This window comes from Centropristis striata, chromosome 9 (genome assembly GCF_030273125.1).
Source record: "Centropristis striata isolate RG_2023a ecotype Rhode Island chromosome 9, C.striata_1.0, whole genome shotgun sequence".
Classification (NCBI taxonomy): Eukaryota; Metazoa; Chordata; class Actinopteri; order Perciformes; family Serranidae; genus Centropristis; species Centropristis striata.
In genome coordinates this window covers 802,755-817,846 of record NC_081525.1, presented here as the reverse complement: position 1 = coordinate 817,846, position 15,092 = coordinate 802,755, and the positions used below count along the sequence as shown (strand labels likewise).

The window sequence follows — 15,092 nt, the reverse complement described above, 5'->3', positions numbered from 1 at the left end:
AAGGTGAGTGAAAGCCTGTTGGATGTGGAGGAAGCTATCTTGAAGTGTTTTGATTACAGTGTTGGAGGAAGGACCAGTGGCGTAGAGGATTGTGTCATCAGCATATAGGTGAATAAGTGAGTTACCAGAAGACAGAGGTATGTTGTTAATGTATATGGAGAACAGTGTGGGACCGAGTATGGAGCCTTGGGGGACACCCTTGGATACTGGAAGAGGATGAGAGAGAAGGTTTTCAAACCTCACCCGCTGTACCCGATGTGAAAGATAGTGAGAAAACCAGGACAGTGAGTGATTCGTGACCCCAATACTGCTCAGTCTATCTAAGAGGATGTTATGATCAACAGTATCAAAAGCTTTGGCAAGGTCAATGAATATTGCAGCACAGTGTTGTTTAGTGTCTAGCGCAGATGTGATGTCATTGAGAACCTTTAAGGTAGCTGTAACACAACTGTGACCAGAGCGAAAACCAGACTGCAACCCAGACAGTATACCATACATATCCAAATATCTAGTTAGCTGTTTGTTGACAAGCTTTTCAAATACTTTGGACACACAAAGCAAGATGGAGATGGGCCTGTAATTGTTTGGGTCAGCCTGATCACCACCCTTAAACAGAGGAGTTACAGTTGCTTCTTTCCAATCGGATGGAATCTCGGCCGTCTGGAGGGAGAGGTTAAAGATGTCTGTCAAGGGAGTTGCAATGATGGGGGCAGCAATCTTGATAAAGAATGCAGCAAGCTCATCAGACCCAGCTGGTTTTTTGGGGTCCAGTGAGGTTAATTCCTGCAAGACCTCTCCCACCAAGAAGGGCCGAAGGGAAAAACTGTGAGGGGGAACAGAGAGGTCAGGAGCATAACCAGGAGTGGTTACCAAGGGCTGAGGGGTTGGGCTTAAGGGCAAGGGGGTCTTAGAAATGCAGGAGGGGTTTGAAGACTCAAAAACAAAACCAGACTTAATAAAGTGCTGATTGAAAATATCAGCCATGGAGCTCTTATCTGAAACAATGAGATCATCCACTTTAAGTGACAATGGTCGAGTCGGGGGTTTGTTCTCTAGTTTTCTGACTGTTTTCCAAAAAGTACTGGGGTTGGAGCTAGATAATGTGAATTGATCAATGAAGTAGCCAGCTTTGGCCCGTCGCACCGCTTGTGTGGCCTTATTCCGGAGCTGGCGAAACAAAAGGCTGTCAGCGGAAGACCCAGATAGGCGTGCTTTCCGCCAGGCGGCGTTTTTATGATGAAGCAATATTGCCAGGTCACGGTTAAGCCAGGGACTGTAGCGGTTTTTTATCCGTAGTGTTTTAATTGGGGTGCATGTGTCCAGTGTCAGACTGAGAGGTGTCACCAACGTGTCATTAATGTCGTGCTGATGTGAAGCTGACACACTGACAGAAAACACACGCACACACACACACACACACACAAACACACACACACACAGCACACACACACACACACACACATTACGGACCTGGTCTCACAGGAATCCGTGGAATAGCCACGGAATCACTCAAATTTCCGTGAAACTGACACATTCTCACCAGAATACTTCTCCTTTCTTAGAAAACAAGAATGATGTAATTAGTGCCAAGATAGAATGAGGAACCAAGAAACAATCTTTACACATTACACTTCCTCTATTGACGCCCAAGACGTCTTCTACTGTTAACATGTGTTCTGTGTTCATTTTAAGAAGCAGCTGGTCAGAGACTTTGACAGTTGAGAGCGAGACACCAAGAGAGAAGCACGATGGCTGAATTCAGATGGATTATAATGTCTTCATTTGTGATGCTGCTGTTCAGCTTTACAGGTAAGAACACAAGTTTAGTTAGTAACGTGGTGAGTTTAGTGAACTCTTGGAGCCAAAGATGAGACACAGTGCTGCTTCTGGTGCTTTAATGTCTATTTAATGTCTTTAATGTGTATGAATGGTGCTATACAACTAAATCTGACTTGAAACCAAAGAAACACAAACTTATCTCAAACTATCATCACACTACTTATGAACATAACAGACAAATTACTATTTTAGTTCATTTTTTATATTTTCTCAACAGAAGCAGCTGGGAAATATTCCTTAGTCACTGTCAGAGTTGGAGATGAAGCTACTTTGCCTTTTGACAATGTGGAACATGATCAGAAGAAGTGTGACAAAGTTACCTGGAAGTTCACTGATTTAATGAAGACAGTCACACTGTTTGATGGTGGACAGATTCACAAAGATGCTGCAACTAAATCAGACAGACTGAGTGTTACAGAACAATGTTCTCTGGTTATAAAGAATGTCACAGTGGAGGATGTTGGTCATTATTACACCTGCAGAAAGAACGGATCAGAACAAGATGATGATGTTTACCTCTCTGTTGTCAGCAGTGAGTATTTAAGTCATAAAGTTTAACTGTCTTGTTAGAACAAAATACTGAAATATTACAATGATTCTGATTCCAGTGATGAAGTTAATTTTAATCTTGTTGTCTTTCTCTCACAATATCTCCATCTTCACCAGTCACTGAACAGAAGAACACTAGTACAGTCAGCTTGTTGTGTTCTGTGACTGGTGTGTGTTACGACTCAGTGAAGTGGCTGCATGAGGGAAATGATGTCACAGACAGAGAGAGATCACAGGATTACTGTTCATTTAGAGCGACATTTCCAACATCAGACTTCAATCAGAAGTCAAAGAACGACTCATTGAAATGTGAAGTGAGAGATGATTACAGTAGAAAGGTGTATCTGTTCCCCTTCAGCCCTCCTCAGTCCTCAGGTGAGAAACCAGGTGAGAATATGATGAGCTGTTTAAACTCACTTCAAACTGATGTGAATGATTGTTGCATTTGTTGCTTATTGTTTTTGTATTCCATAAGGTGACGAGGCCGCAGCAACAACAACAACAACAACAACAACAACAACATTCAGCACAACAGAAGAGACAAACAACAACGATGGAAGAAAGCAACAAGGTAGAGAGTGAACAGAACAGAATTATATGTTCATAGACTGTTCATATTTTTAAGAGCAAACTTAAGACTTATCTTTTAATTTGGCTTTTACTTGAACCCTTTTTAGAGATAGAGATTTATATATATATATATATATATATATATATATATTTATTTTTTATATTGTAAATATTGCTTTCCTTATCTTGTTATCTTTTTTTCTGATGCTTGCTTTGGCAATATATACATTGTTACGTCATGCCAATAAAGCCAATTGAATTAAACTGAATTGAATATATATATATATATATATATATATATATATATATATGTATATGTATATATATCATGCTCTACTTCGTAATTATTTATTCATTGTTTTATCTTTTTTTCGTATTTTTTAAAACTTTTTATTAGGGCCCGAGCAGGCAACGACCTGCGAGGTCCCTATTGTATTTCGAATGATTATTTATTAGGGCCCGAGCAGGCAACGACCTGCGAGGTCCCTATTGTATTTCGAATGATTATTAGGGCCCGAGCAGGCAACGACCTGCGAGGTCCCTATTGTATTTCGAATGATTATTTATTTTTTATTTTTAGGGACCGAGCACTAACGGTGCGAGGACCCTATTGTAATTGGTCCGTCTATTCTTATTATTAGGGACCGAGCACTAATGGTGCGAGGACCCTATTGAAATTGGTCCGTTTATTATTATTATTAGGGACCGAGCACTAACGGTGCGAGGACCCTATTGAAATTGGTCCGTTTATTATTATTCTTATTTTTAGGGGGAATTAATCACTTATTTGAGGCCTTTATCATATTCAAAAACTCGCCATATTTGGAATATACATTAATAAGATTTGAAATTTACGTATTCTGGTATTCGCGGGAATGGACCTTGCAAAATGACTCACTAGCGCCCCCTCAAAATTTTCAAAACATCCTCACAATATAGGTTTTTTTCACGTAGACACACGAAATTTGGTACACACGTGTTTCATGTGGAGACGCACCAAAAAGCCTCTTGGACCCATACCTCAAACCCAACAGGAAGTCCGCCATCTTGGTTTGAATATCGCACTTGTCATCGTTTTTGGCCATTTCCAGGTCACGACATTTTCTACGTCCATGTATCATGGCAAGACGCACCAAAAAGTCTCAAGAACCCATACCCTAAAACGTACAGGAAGTCGGCCATCTTGGATCGAAAATGGCGTTTCCTGCTGTTTTGGGCCATTTCCACGTCGCATACTTTAACAAACTCCTCCAACAGATTTCATCCAATTCTCTTCAAACTTGGACAGTAGCCTCACAAGGCCTTTAGGATCAAAAGTTGTATAAAGCTTTACCGATGGTCACACTATGTGGGCGTGGCATGGCGGCAAAATATGGCGTCTCGCCATAAAACACGAGATCATTATAACTTTCCCATACTTTCTCCAATCTGGTCCAAACATCTCATGCTTCATCAAAGTCCAGCCCTTAACACTTCTAGATAACAATCTTTCAGAAAGCCCCGCCCCTTATGCTTTATCCACGCCCCCTTTCATTACATGACCACGTTGCATACTTTACATAACTCCTCCGACAGATTTCACCCCATGGACTTCAAACTTGGTCAGTACCATCACAAGGCCTTTGGGATCAAAAGTTGTATTAATCTTTACCGCCTGTCACACTATGTGGGCGTGGCTTGGTGGCAAAATATGGTGTCTCGCCATAACACACAAGACTGGATAACTTGACCATACATTGTCCAATCTGTCCCAAATTTCACAAACGTGATTAGGGTCCACCCCGGGACACACCCACGTGTCTATATTGACACACAGTCATAGCGCCCCCTGCTGGCTACAGGAAGTAACATGTTTTACACCTACCACAAGCACAGTGGTAGGAGACACGCAATTTGGTACGCATAGGGACTGAGCCAACAGCGCCGCGTCCGATGTGCCCTCCCCTGACGGCGCCTCCTCCGACGGCTCCACTCTGCGAGGGCCCGTTCAGTACTGCGCGCAGTCCTAGTTGTTATTATCATTTACTTTTATTTTTTTGAATCTTTTTTTATTTTATTTTTTTCTTGCCTTACTTTATTTTTTATCTAAGTAATGTCTAGTCTGCCTCCAGTGTTTCCTCTCTGCTCCATGTTGAGATGGAGCTTCCTCAGTTTGTGCTTTGTTTTTAACAGGATGGAGGGTGTTTCCTTGTTTCTGTGTTTTCTTATTTTTAATATTGATATTATTATTATTATTACTTTCTCCTTTTTTATGTAAAGCACTTTGTGTTGCATCTCTCTTGTATGGAAAGTGACATACAAATAAAGTCTGATTGATGAATTGATTGATTGATGTATGGAAAGAAAACACTTTTGTCACTTTCAGAGACACGGAGAGCACAAGAACACGCTAACAAATGTGTGATGATGATGAAACCTGCGACTATATTTAACATTTCTAACTTCTCTCTCCAGGCTGGTGGAGGATCATCATCTATGTGCTGCTGGGTTTAGCAGCTCTCATCATAACTGTTGTTGCAGTCAACATGTGGACAAGAACTAAAGGTGACAACGTTCACAGAAGACACTTTTAAAAACAGGAAGTTTGAATTCACCTGGATTTTTATGCTGGAAGCTAAAGTTGACTTAGAGATAGAAAAGGAAAAATAAAAGGGTAAAAAAGTTAAAGACAGCCAAGGATTCTTGCCTCGCTGGGACTGAACGCCAAGGAGAATAAATAAAAGGTTTTTAATAATGTTTTAAAGTGCTCGTGCTCAACAGACTGGTTGACACAGAGATTTAAGGCTACCAATGGAGCTGTCATAGCCATCTAAAAGATTTTGTTGGCCATATAAAATGATCTCAGTCTTGTTTTTATTAATTGAGAGGAAGTTTGCTTCCATCCATGACTGGGTGTCTTTCAGGCAGTCTAATAAGACCTGCACATATATTAGTACATCGTCTGCATAGCAATGAAGTGAGACGTTATGCTTTTGAAATATGGATCCAAATGGCAACATGTAAATAGAAAAGAGGAGGGGGCCCCAAAATAGAACCCTGAGGCACCCCACAGCTCAGAGGGGAAGGGTCTGAAACCAGACTGGAGCTTCTCAGAGACGCCATTAAGATCAATAAAAGACTGCAGCTGTTCATTGACCACCTTCTCCAAAACCTTAGAAAGAAAAGGAAGTTTAGAGATGGGCCTAAAATGAGATAAAACTGAGGGATCTAGATGATGTTTCTTGAGGAGGGGCTGGACCACAGCATGTTTAAAGGCAGCTGGGACACATCCAGACATCAGAGATGAATGAATCAGATCCGTAACACAAGGAGGGCCCAATAACATTAAAACATCCTTCAAGAGACGGGGAGGGATGCTGTCAAGAGGACAATAAGAAGGCCTGAGACGCTTAATACTTCTTGTCCTCACTGTATATATCTGATCTATAGTCTATACACAGTATTCATATCATGCAGTTTATTCTCTATATCAGCTATTCTCAACCTTGGGGTCGGGACCCCAGTTGGGGTCGCGAGATGATTTCTGGGGGTCGCCAAATTATTTTGGAAGCCAGCTCTGTCTCCACTGTGTTAAAGTATTCATGTGTTTTAGTCTTTTTGTGTCTTTTTTTTGGTAATTTTGACCTTTTTTTGGTAGTTTTGTGTATTTTTTTGGTCAATTTGTGTCTTTTTTGTGATTTTGTGTCTTTTTTTGTCATTTCTTGTCATTTTGTGTCTTTTTTATCATTTTGTGGTGAATTTGTGTCTTTTTTTGTCATTTTGTGTCTTTTTGGGTCAATTTGTGCCTTTTTTGGTCATTTTTTGTCTTTTTTAGTATTTTTTTGTCTTTTTTGGTCAATTTGTGTCTTTTTTCGGTGATTTTGTGTTTTTTTTATCACTTTGTGTCTTTTTTTAGTCATTTTTTTGTCTTTTTTGGTAATTTTATGTCTTTTTTGGTCATTTGTCTATTTTTAATCAATTTGTGTCTTTTTTGGTCAATTTGTGTCTTTTTTTTCAGTCATCTTTTTGTGTCTTTTTTGGGTGATCTGAACTGTGCGTGTGAGATTGTGTTCAGTGAGTGGGGGTCGCGGACAACATGCATGTTAAATTGGGGGTCACGACTCAAAAAGGTTGAGAACTACTGCTCTATATAATGTGTCATTATGAGCATATCTTGTACTCATACCTGTTTGATATATTTTATACTTATACCTGCACTGCCTGCTGTAACTGCTGCACATGTTCATGCTGTTTATATCTTGATGTATTCATATCCACCACCTACTGTTATATAATAATATATGTACATTGCTCTGCATGTTGCTAGTTTTTGCACTGAACAATAAAGTTGAATTGAACCAACAATCTAAAGTGGATTCCTGTTGCTTTTAGTCTCAGATTTACTGGTTCTCTTTAAAGCTGCAGCAGACTTACTTCATTATTTTAGGGAATTATTTTATATACATAATAATACTTCTTGTTAATATTCTTTATATCTGTTATCTGTATGTTATATATAACATGTATGTTTACAGAAAAACAGAAGGCTGTATCCTGATATCTATGTTCTATTTTTAATCTTCACCATCACACTAAATGCCTAACTGAACCCTAACCACCTCACCTAAACCTAATTATAACCTGCACCTTAAAACCAAGTCTGAACCCTCAAATAGACCTTAGGAGACAAAATGTCCTCGCTTGTCCTTTAAAGCCCTGGTCCTCATATGACGGAAAGACCTGAATACACAAACACACATGCGTTCACTTCTATCTTTGTGAGGACACTTCATGAACACAATGCATCTGTAGCCACGAACCAAAACACACACACACACACACACACACCACTCTATTATCCGCTTTTTATTCAAGTTTTAGGAAACTAAAACTACATGATGACACAGAGATGGGGGGCATCAGGGGGGTTCAGGAGTTCAGAACACTTGAAATGACCGACTTCCTGTCACATGTAACACTGACAGACGGCTCAGACTGCACACCAAAAAAAAACAGTCATGAGGTAAAACTTTGATTCTAAACCAGTTTGCACACCGTGTAAAGTGTAGATTAAAACAATCCAGAATTCAGAGCGTACTTACAGAAACAAAAGACAGAAAAGACACAAAACCAACCAGAAAAAGAGACCAAAAAATGACAAAAAAAGACACAAAATGACCAAAAAGAGACACAAAATGACCAAAAGCTGACACAAAATGACAAAAAAAAAATGACAAAAAAGACACAAAAACACCCAAAAAAATGACACAAAGTCACCAAAAAATGACCAAAATGGGGGGGTTCAGGAGTTCAGAACAATTGAATGACCGACTTCCTGTAACATGTAACACTGACAGACGGCTCAGACTCTGTTCAGGATGCACATGAAAAAAAAACAGTCACAAGGTAAAACTTTGATCCTAAAGAAGTTCACACACTGTGTAAAGTGTCGATTAAAACAATCCTGAATTCAGAAACAAAAGTTAATCAGTTTGAACATCAAATATTTGGTCTTTTTATGATTTCCATTTGAATCTCTGTCACAACAGATGAGAACGACTCTCTCTCTGCTGCCCCCCCATAGCAAAGCAAAATTGAAGATGAGATCTCCTTTATGTCACATTTACATCTCCTAGACATAAATGAGCACTTATTGAGACCAAACTGGTTTTCTCATGCTTCTCAAATGTCTCTCCTGAGAAATAAGTCTCAAGGTGAGCAATGTGTGAGTTCTCTAAATTCTCTCACAGTTGTCTCTTTTCTTGATCTCACTTAAGAGACAAATGAGACATATTGTGCAACTTTCAAATATGTCTCAATTTGATATCCTTACCTGGAAACACTATCTCAGTAATGTCTCAGTGAGAAATATACATGGTTCTGTCTCTCACTGCTCACTATTTGAGTTCTCAGATTCTCTTATAGCTGTCTCTTTTCTAGTGTCTCAGCAAAAAGAAAAATGAGAGCAGGGCAAGCTCCCAAATGATGACACATTATACCTCAATCATATCTCAGTTTATCTCGTGCCAAAATTTGAGAAAATAAGTAATCAATACAGGCAAATCATTTTTTGAGATATATGGTTTATTTATATTATGTTCAACTTACAACTTACTTATTTCTTACACAAGTCATATAATTCCTTAATTACAATTTTGAGTTCCAAAACTTGACCCATTAACACAAACAGCCATGATGGGCTAAAAAGAGACGTTAACATTGTGCTGTCAATTTAATTAACTTGTTTTCTGACAGCACACTCTCAGAAATAGGGCTACAGTAAGAGTCCTTTTTTGTCCCCCGAGGTACAATCTACACTAATGTACCCCCTAGGGCCAGTTATTGGACCTTAAGGTACATATTTGTACCTTTTTGATGTCCCAAAAGGTATAAATATGTACCCAAGTGGTAAAAGGTGCATATATGTACCTTTTCTTCTACATGTTGGGGTACACTAGACTGTGTTAAGCTCTACAAATGGCAGTAGCCTATATATTAATTATTGTTTAAATAATGATTTAGTATTTCTTCAGCAGTAGCCTCGTTATACTTTTTAAATGTGAAGGTTTCACTGTTTGCTTGAGTCTTCAATAAAGAATTTAACTTCTAACCATTTTTGAGTAGCCTTGACATAAAATGTTTTTTGTTAGCAGATTTGCAGGTATGAAAAATTACTAATCATCCATCCAGTCAATATTGTATATTATGATATTCACACACACACGGTCAATCATGCACAGTAAAATCAGCTACCTACAGCCTGGCAGACAAAGCGCAGGAAAGACTAAACGTTAATTTCAAATTAGCCCCGTGACTACCTGACAGACCATGCGCAGGTCAAACGCGCGCGGTGACAGCAGCCGGCCAGCATTTAACGGACACTGAGGCTGTGGATATATCGGATATATCTACATGGATGTATCTCCTGAGTTTTTGACAATTGACAGCTTTACTCTCAGGTAAGTCTGCTTTTACTCCGCTTGTCATTAACACTTTTTTTCTGTCAAATTAATCAGGACAAAGTCAGCTTGTTTTACGTGTTTGTCTCAAATTCAAAGTTAAAACGCATGACGTCAGGCGCGGCGCCAAATCGCAAACGCTAACATGCTAGAGCTCTTTGCCTGTTGCTGGGCTACTTTAGCCAGCTCGGCTTTTGATTGGTGCATTTCACAAGTAGCGCAAACCTGATTGGTTGTTGTACTGACACTTGACAAAACCGACCGTTTCCAGAAATTTCTCCTCTGGTCCCAGCAGGACATTATTCGGCCGACAACCAGGACCTGCTAATGACGTCAGGTGAGGCAGGTGTAATGGTGACTGAAGTCAAAGCCCAGAGATTCAGAGGTAACAGCAGTGTAATGGTAGGTGACAAAATGTTGAGTGCTAACGTTTTTCACGTTAGCCGCTAGCTAATTCAAAACGGTTACATAGCCCGCCTGCTAACGCAGCTAACACTTATACAACTTAGTAACTTTAATAACTATGGTCGAATAATATAAAATGTACATATGTATATATATAAAAGGAGGCCTTTCCTCCAAAAATGTTCCTTCTCTCACTCGGGTGATATCAGCATTATACACAACTGCGGTCCGTTAGTTAAATGTAAAATGGCGCCCTGGGGTAACTTCTTTTCTTGGCTAAAGAAAAATTGCACAAATGGCTCAGCAGGATTGGATATCATTATTGTAAAGTGGCACATGTAACGTTAGCTCACAGGCTAGCCCTACTTTCAAATTCAGTATCAAATGTAATATTCACATATAACTAGAACATTTCTAGATAAATTGAGTGTGCCTGACTCAGGCCCGTCGCCCCCATACATTAAATATCTGTCAGTGTGCTTTTTAACATGGCGGTCTATGAGGCCGTTTGTGGGTGTGGCTGCAGCATCAGTGTGTCCCAAGCCCAAACTATAACGGTGCGTTCAGATCGGACGCATAGCGAATATTTCGCGCGACAAGATTACATCCAAAGTCAATGCAAATACGCGAATAGACGCGAATTTTTGCCGGCGGCGCGAATCGCGGGTTTCGCGCGGCGCGAATGAAACAACGCGAATTCGCGTGAGTTCAATAAATTCAACTTTGCCGAAATATTCGCGTGACGCTGTGTCGGGACAGCCTATCAGCGTTGAGATTCTGGACGACAGTGTCCGAGATACATACATGAGAGAGAGGAGAAAAGAGGCAGGAAGGAGGAGTGGGTCGGCAGGAGGGAAAAAGGTGGAAGTACTCTGCGGTCCTCTCTCCGTGCTGAGTGCGCCTCCGGATGATGTCACTCACCCAGACACGACGGCGTGTTTTCCGACGTATCTCGGACTTCCAGAGCAGGTACAGGGACGCTATGCTTGTCATGGTTGATGACAGAATGAAATGGAGGGAATTATTTGGCGCTAAATAGTCTCTTGGGCGAAAATTCGCGAGTTATTTACTCGCGCGAGTGACGCGAGTAAATTCAACTACGCGTCCGGTCTGAACACACGGTAAGTCTGACAGCTTCAGCAAATGAATGAAAGGACAAATTTTCCTAAATTTCTATGTATAAATGATTTATAAATGATTTTTTCTCTATTCTCTATATGACTATATTCGTGCTTGTTTAACTACCCTGAGATGTTTTTCATTTATAGGGGGTGCTGTTGCCCACGCCAGCGGGGGCTCTCGGGCTTAATCCAACAAATTAATGAAAATGAATGAAATTACACTTATTAAAACATGTAGTTGTCTTTAAAACAAGCTCTAAACCAACGCATTCTTTGAAATCAGCCTCCCAAAACTTTTAATGTTATCTGCTGCCTCTGTTCCACATTGACATGATTTATTGCTCACATCAATAATAAACAACTAGAAAATTTCCTCTGGGGAAATTTTGAAAGGGCCACGGGGGCTACTGCCGGTGTGTATACACTATGATGAGATTCTTCAGAGATTTCAAACTATGCCCTTTAACCTCAAAATGTGTGTGTGTGTGAGAGAGAAACATGTATGTGGAGGAGTGTGCGCGCATACGCGCAAATTTTTGTGTGTGTGCAGCGAAAATCGCATAAAGTTACGCGTGTGGCCTCGAACAGAAAGCATTTTTGGCAAAACCATAATACCTATCATTGATTCGACTTCACTTTGAGCGTCCTGAGTTCTTCCTGAACGTCTACATATGTTTTTTTTCCAGAAAAATTAAAAAATAGCTTTGTTAGAGCGATCTAAAACAACTGTTACATCTCCCTTTTTTAAATATCTCCCTGCGTTTTTAATATGGGACCCAATGAGGCAGTTGGTGGTTTTGGTGGCGCATCTTTGCGTCGTACGCCCAAACTATAACTCTGACAGCTTTACCAGGGGATTGTGAGGGAGAAGACTAATTTTCCTACATTTCTATGTATAAATTATTTCTGTAGAGTGGAATTTGCGGCCTGGAGCGCAGTTTTAAAATTTATTTTTTGACAGTTTTACCTCTCCCTCTACACTCTGAGCGATGACATCACACACTCTGACACGAACATTCCGTGCAATACACACCCATTATAATCTCAGAATTTCTCCAAAAATTATCATGGTCATTGAACAGGGATTGATAAAAAACTATATGACCTATCTAAACGTGGACTAATACACAGATACACAAGACTTGTGTCTACTGTTTAAAGTTTAAATGGAGTCTCTAGGTGAAATTATGCCGGAGAAGTAGACGTTTAAATATCTCCAATTATTGTTCTTTTTCGCTCATTTTCGTTCGGCCGTCCGATTCATTTCAATGCAAAATTTTGGGCAGTTTTTCGCGACTTACGTCGCGAAAAATTCGTATTCTGTAGAGAAAAGTAATAGCACACCGATCCCGATCAAACCGCACGTTTTGATATATAATTTGTCCTGCAACTCTTCAAGTTGTAGGACTAGTAGCGGGACGAAATTGCGTCCGCAAGAGGAATAAGAAGAAATCCACAGTATAACAGTAGCGCAGCACTGGTCCCTACAGCTATTGCTGTATGGGACCAGTGCTCGGTGCAATTGCTCCGAGGCCCTAATTAACTGAAAGGGGTAATAGTAGTGGTAATGTACTTTACATATGTATTTGGGGTGTGGTTTCTGAAATTGCTGCGCTAAATATATCAACAGGAAATGCTAACTGTTGTAGAATTTTAATTTTGCATGTCTAATTGTATTGTATTGTATCAAAGGTTCTCAATCTGGCTTGAGGGGAATCCCTGCTGTCTAAACTCTACCTGGAAGCAAGACAAGAGGCTCTCACAGAGGATCTATCAGGTACTGTTTTTAAATAATAAAAATAATGCTGCCTAATCTTAAGGACATTGGAATGTGCCTTGTATTTACTTAAGATAAATCTGGTAAAATAATTGAGCATATTCTAATTGCAGTGGACCAAATGCATAGTTTTAAGTATATCTTATGTCTTGCAGATATCGACTTCAGAGCAACCCTCATCTTTCTGCCACACATCTTCAAGGAGAACATTGAGTGCTTTATTACTCTTGGAAAGGTTTGTCTATCCTGCAAGCATCTTTTGTTCACATCACAACACAAAACATACTTGACAGGACCCCTGATTTAAGGAAACCTTAGATTGTAGGTAGAAAAAAGTAAAATTTTAAAACAAAACATCTTAAATTAAAGGGATGCTTTATTCACTTCAAATATTTCACTTCATGTTTGAGCCCATTATAGTAGCAAAAGATCTGCAAATGCGTTTCTCAATCTTTGTGTGCGTAATCAGATTTTTACAAATGGTTGCAAATGTACATCTCAAACTGTTTGTCTAAATACAAATTTGCAGATTCTTGTACCATTCACAAATTGAATTGCGCATTTATGAATTTTGTATGCATGTGCAGCTATTTTGCTACTATAATGACTCCATACATACTGTGAGAGGTAAGTAAAGTGATAATTATGCTGTGCTGAATACTGTCTGGATGGTCCCATATAATTGTTAGCTTTCAACCATTATTCAATTGCCCAGTAAATTACTTCTTCGGTACTAACATAAACTGAATTTGAAAACTATATTTTTTAAATGCTTATCAAGTGCATTTGTGCACAATAATATTTAAAATCTTACATTATGGGGCCTGAACTCAACATCAGAACTGTCACATTCTAATCAGAACCAACAATTTCAGCCATACAATGTCTAAAGAAAGAAGAATATTCAATAAAAATCAAGCAAGGTAGATAATAAATGTGCTTATTATTCTATATAGTGTAAAATTACATCTTATAGTGGAAAGGCTATCATGTTAATCGGATTTGCTTGTCTTTTTTTCTTCTGGTTTTGAATAGTTCCTGCCACTCCATACCCAACTATCCAGTTGACGGATGAAGACTTGAAAATGGCCTTCACTAGGAGAGCTCCGAACGTTGTGAAAGTGGACGGCATCGAGTCACAGCTCAGCAATTGACGAGGGAATGTTTTGGCAAATCAAGTACATTTTGAACATCGATACCTTGTGTAAAGGTTGATTGAGAATGGACTTTACTAAAACCAGGTGATGAAATGGACTACCGAATATTTGACACTTATTCTGTGGATAACAGTTTTATGTCACACTTCAACATAGTATTTAAAAATGTACAAAATTGACAAAATCATGTGAAAATCTTAGATCTTCTGTCATGAGTGTCATTTTCATTTATGCAGTTTTAAGGTTGGTGGAGAATGGACTTGCTTGCAATGGACAATTTTACATTGTTTAGTGTAGATGATATATTGTTGAATACACAGTTTTTTGACAAAATTCATAGCAAAGCTCAGTAAAAGAGTTTTGGGAAGTTTAACACATAATAGAGCATGAATTGTTTTAATTTTTATATTTTTGTATTTTACTTTAATTTTAAAGTTTTTAATTTGAAGTGTGAATGCTGCTAACCTTAACCCAAATAAAAGTGTTTAACTTTTCAGTATTGAGTATTGATTTTGCAATTAATTCTAATTACTAAAGATAAGAAATCTTAAAACTCCATGCTCAATTTGTTCTCAAATATGTCTCATAATTCTCACATTTAAGAGAAATAATCAAGACATGGATGAGACATTGGATAGACAATGATGAGATCTCTTTAAAGGCTCATACTTCTCAGATTTGTCTCATGAAAGTCTCAGATTCATCTCATGTTAGTCTCTTTAATTATCCTTTAAAA

General features: G+C 39.0%; 1 long non-coding RNA gene across 1 annotated transcript; it reads left to right on the top strand.

The window, feature by feature from the left end:
* Positions 1–12,553: 12,553 nt before the first annotated feature.
* Positions 12,554–14,824, top strand: LOC131978336 (uncharacterized). Its single transcript, XR_009394951.1, has 3 exons — positions 12,554–13,199; positions 13,355–13,434; positions 14,235–14,824. It is a non-coding gene; the product is annotated as an uncharacterized LOC131978336 (long non-coding RNA).
* Positions 14,825–15,092: the final 268 nt, after the last annotated feature.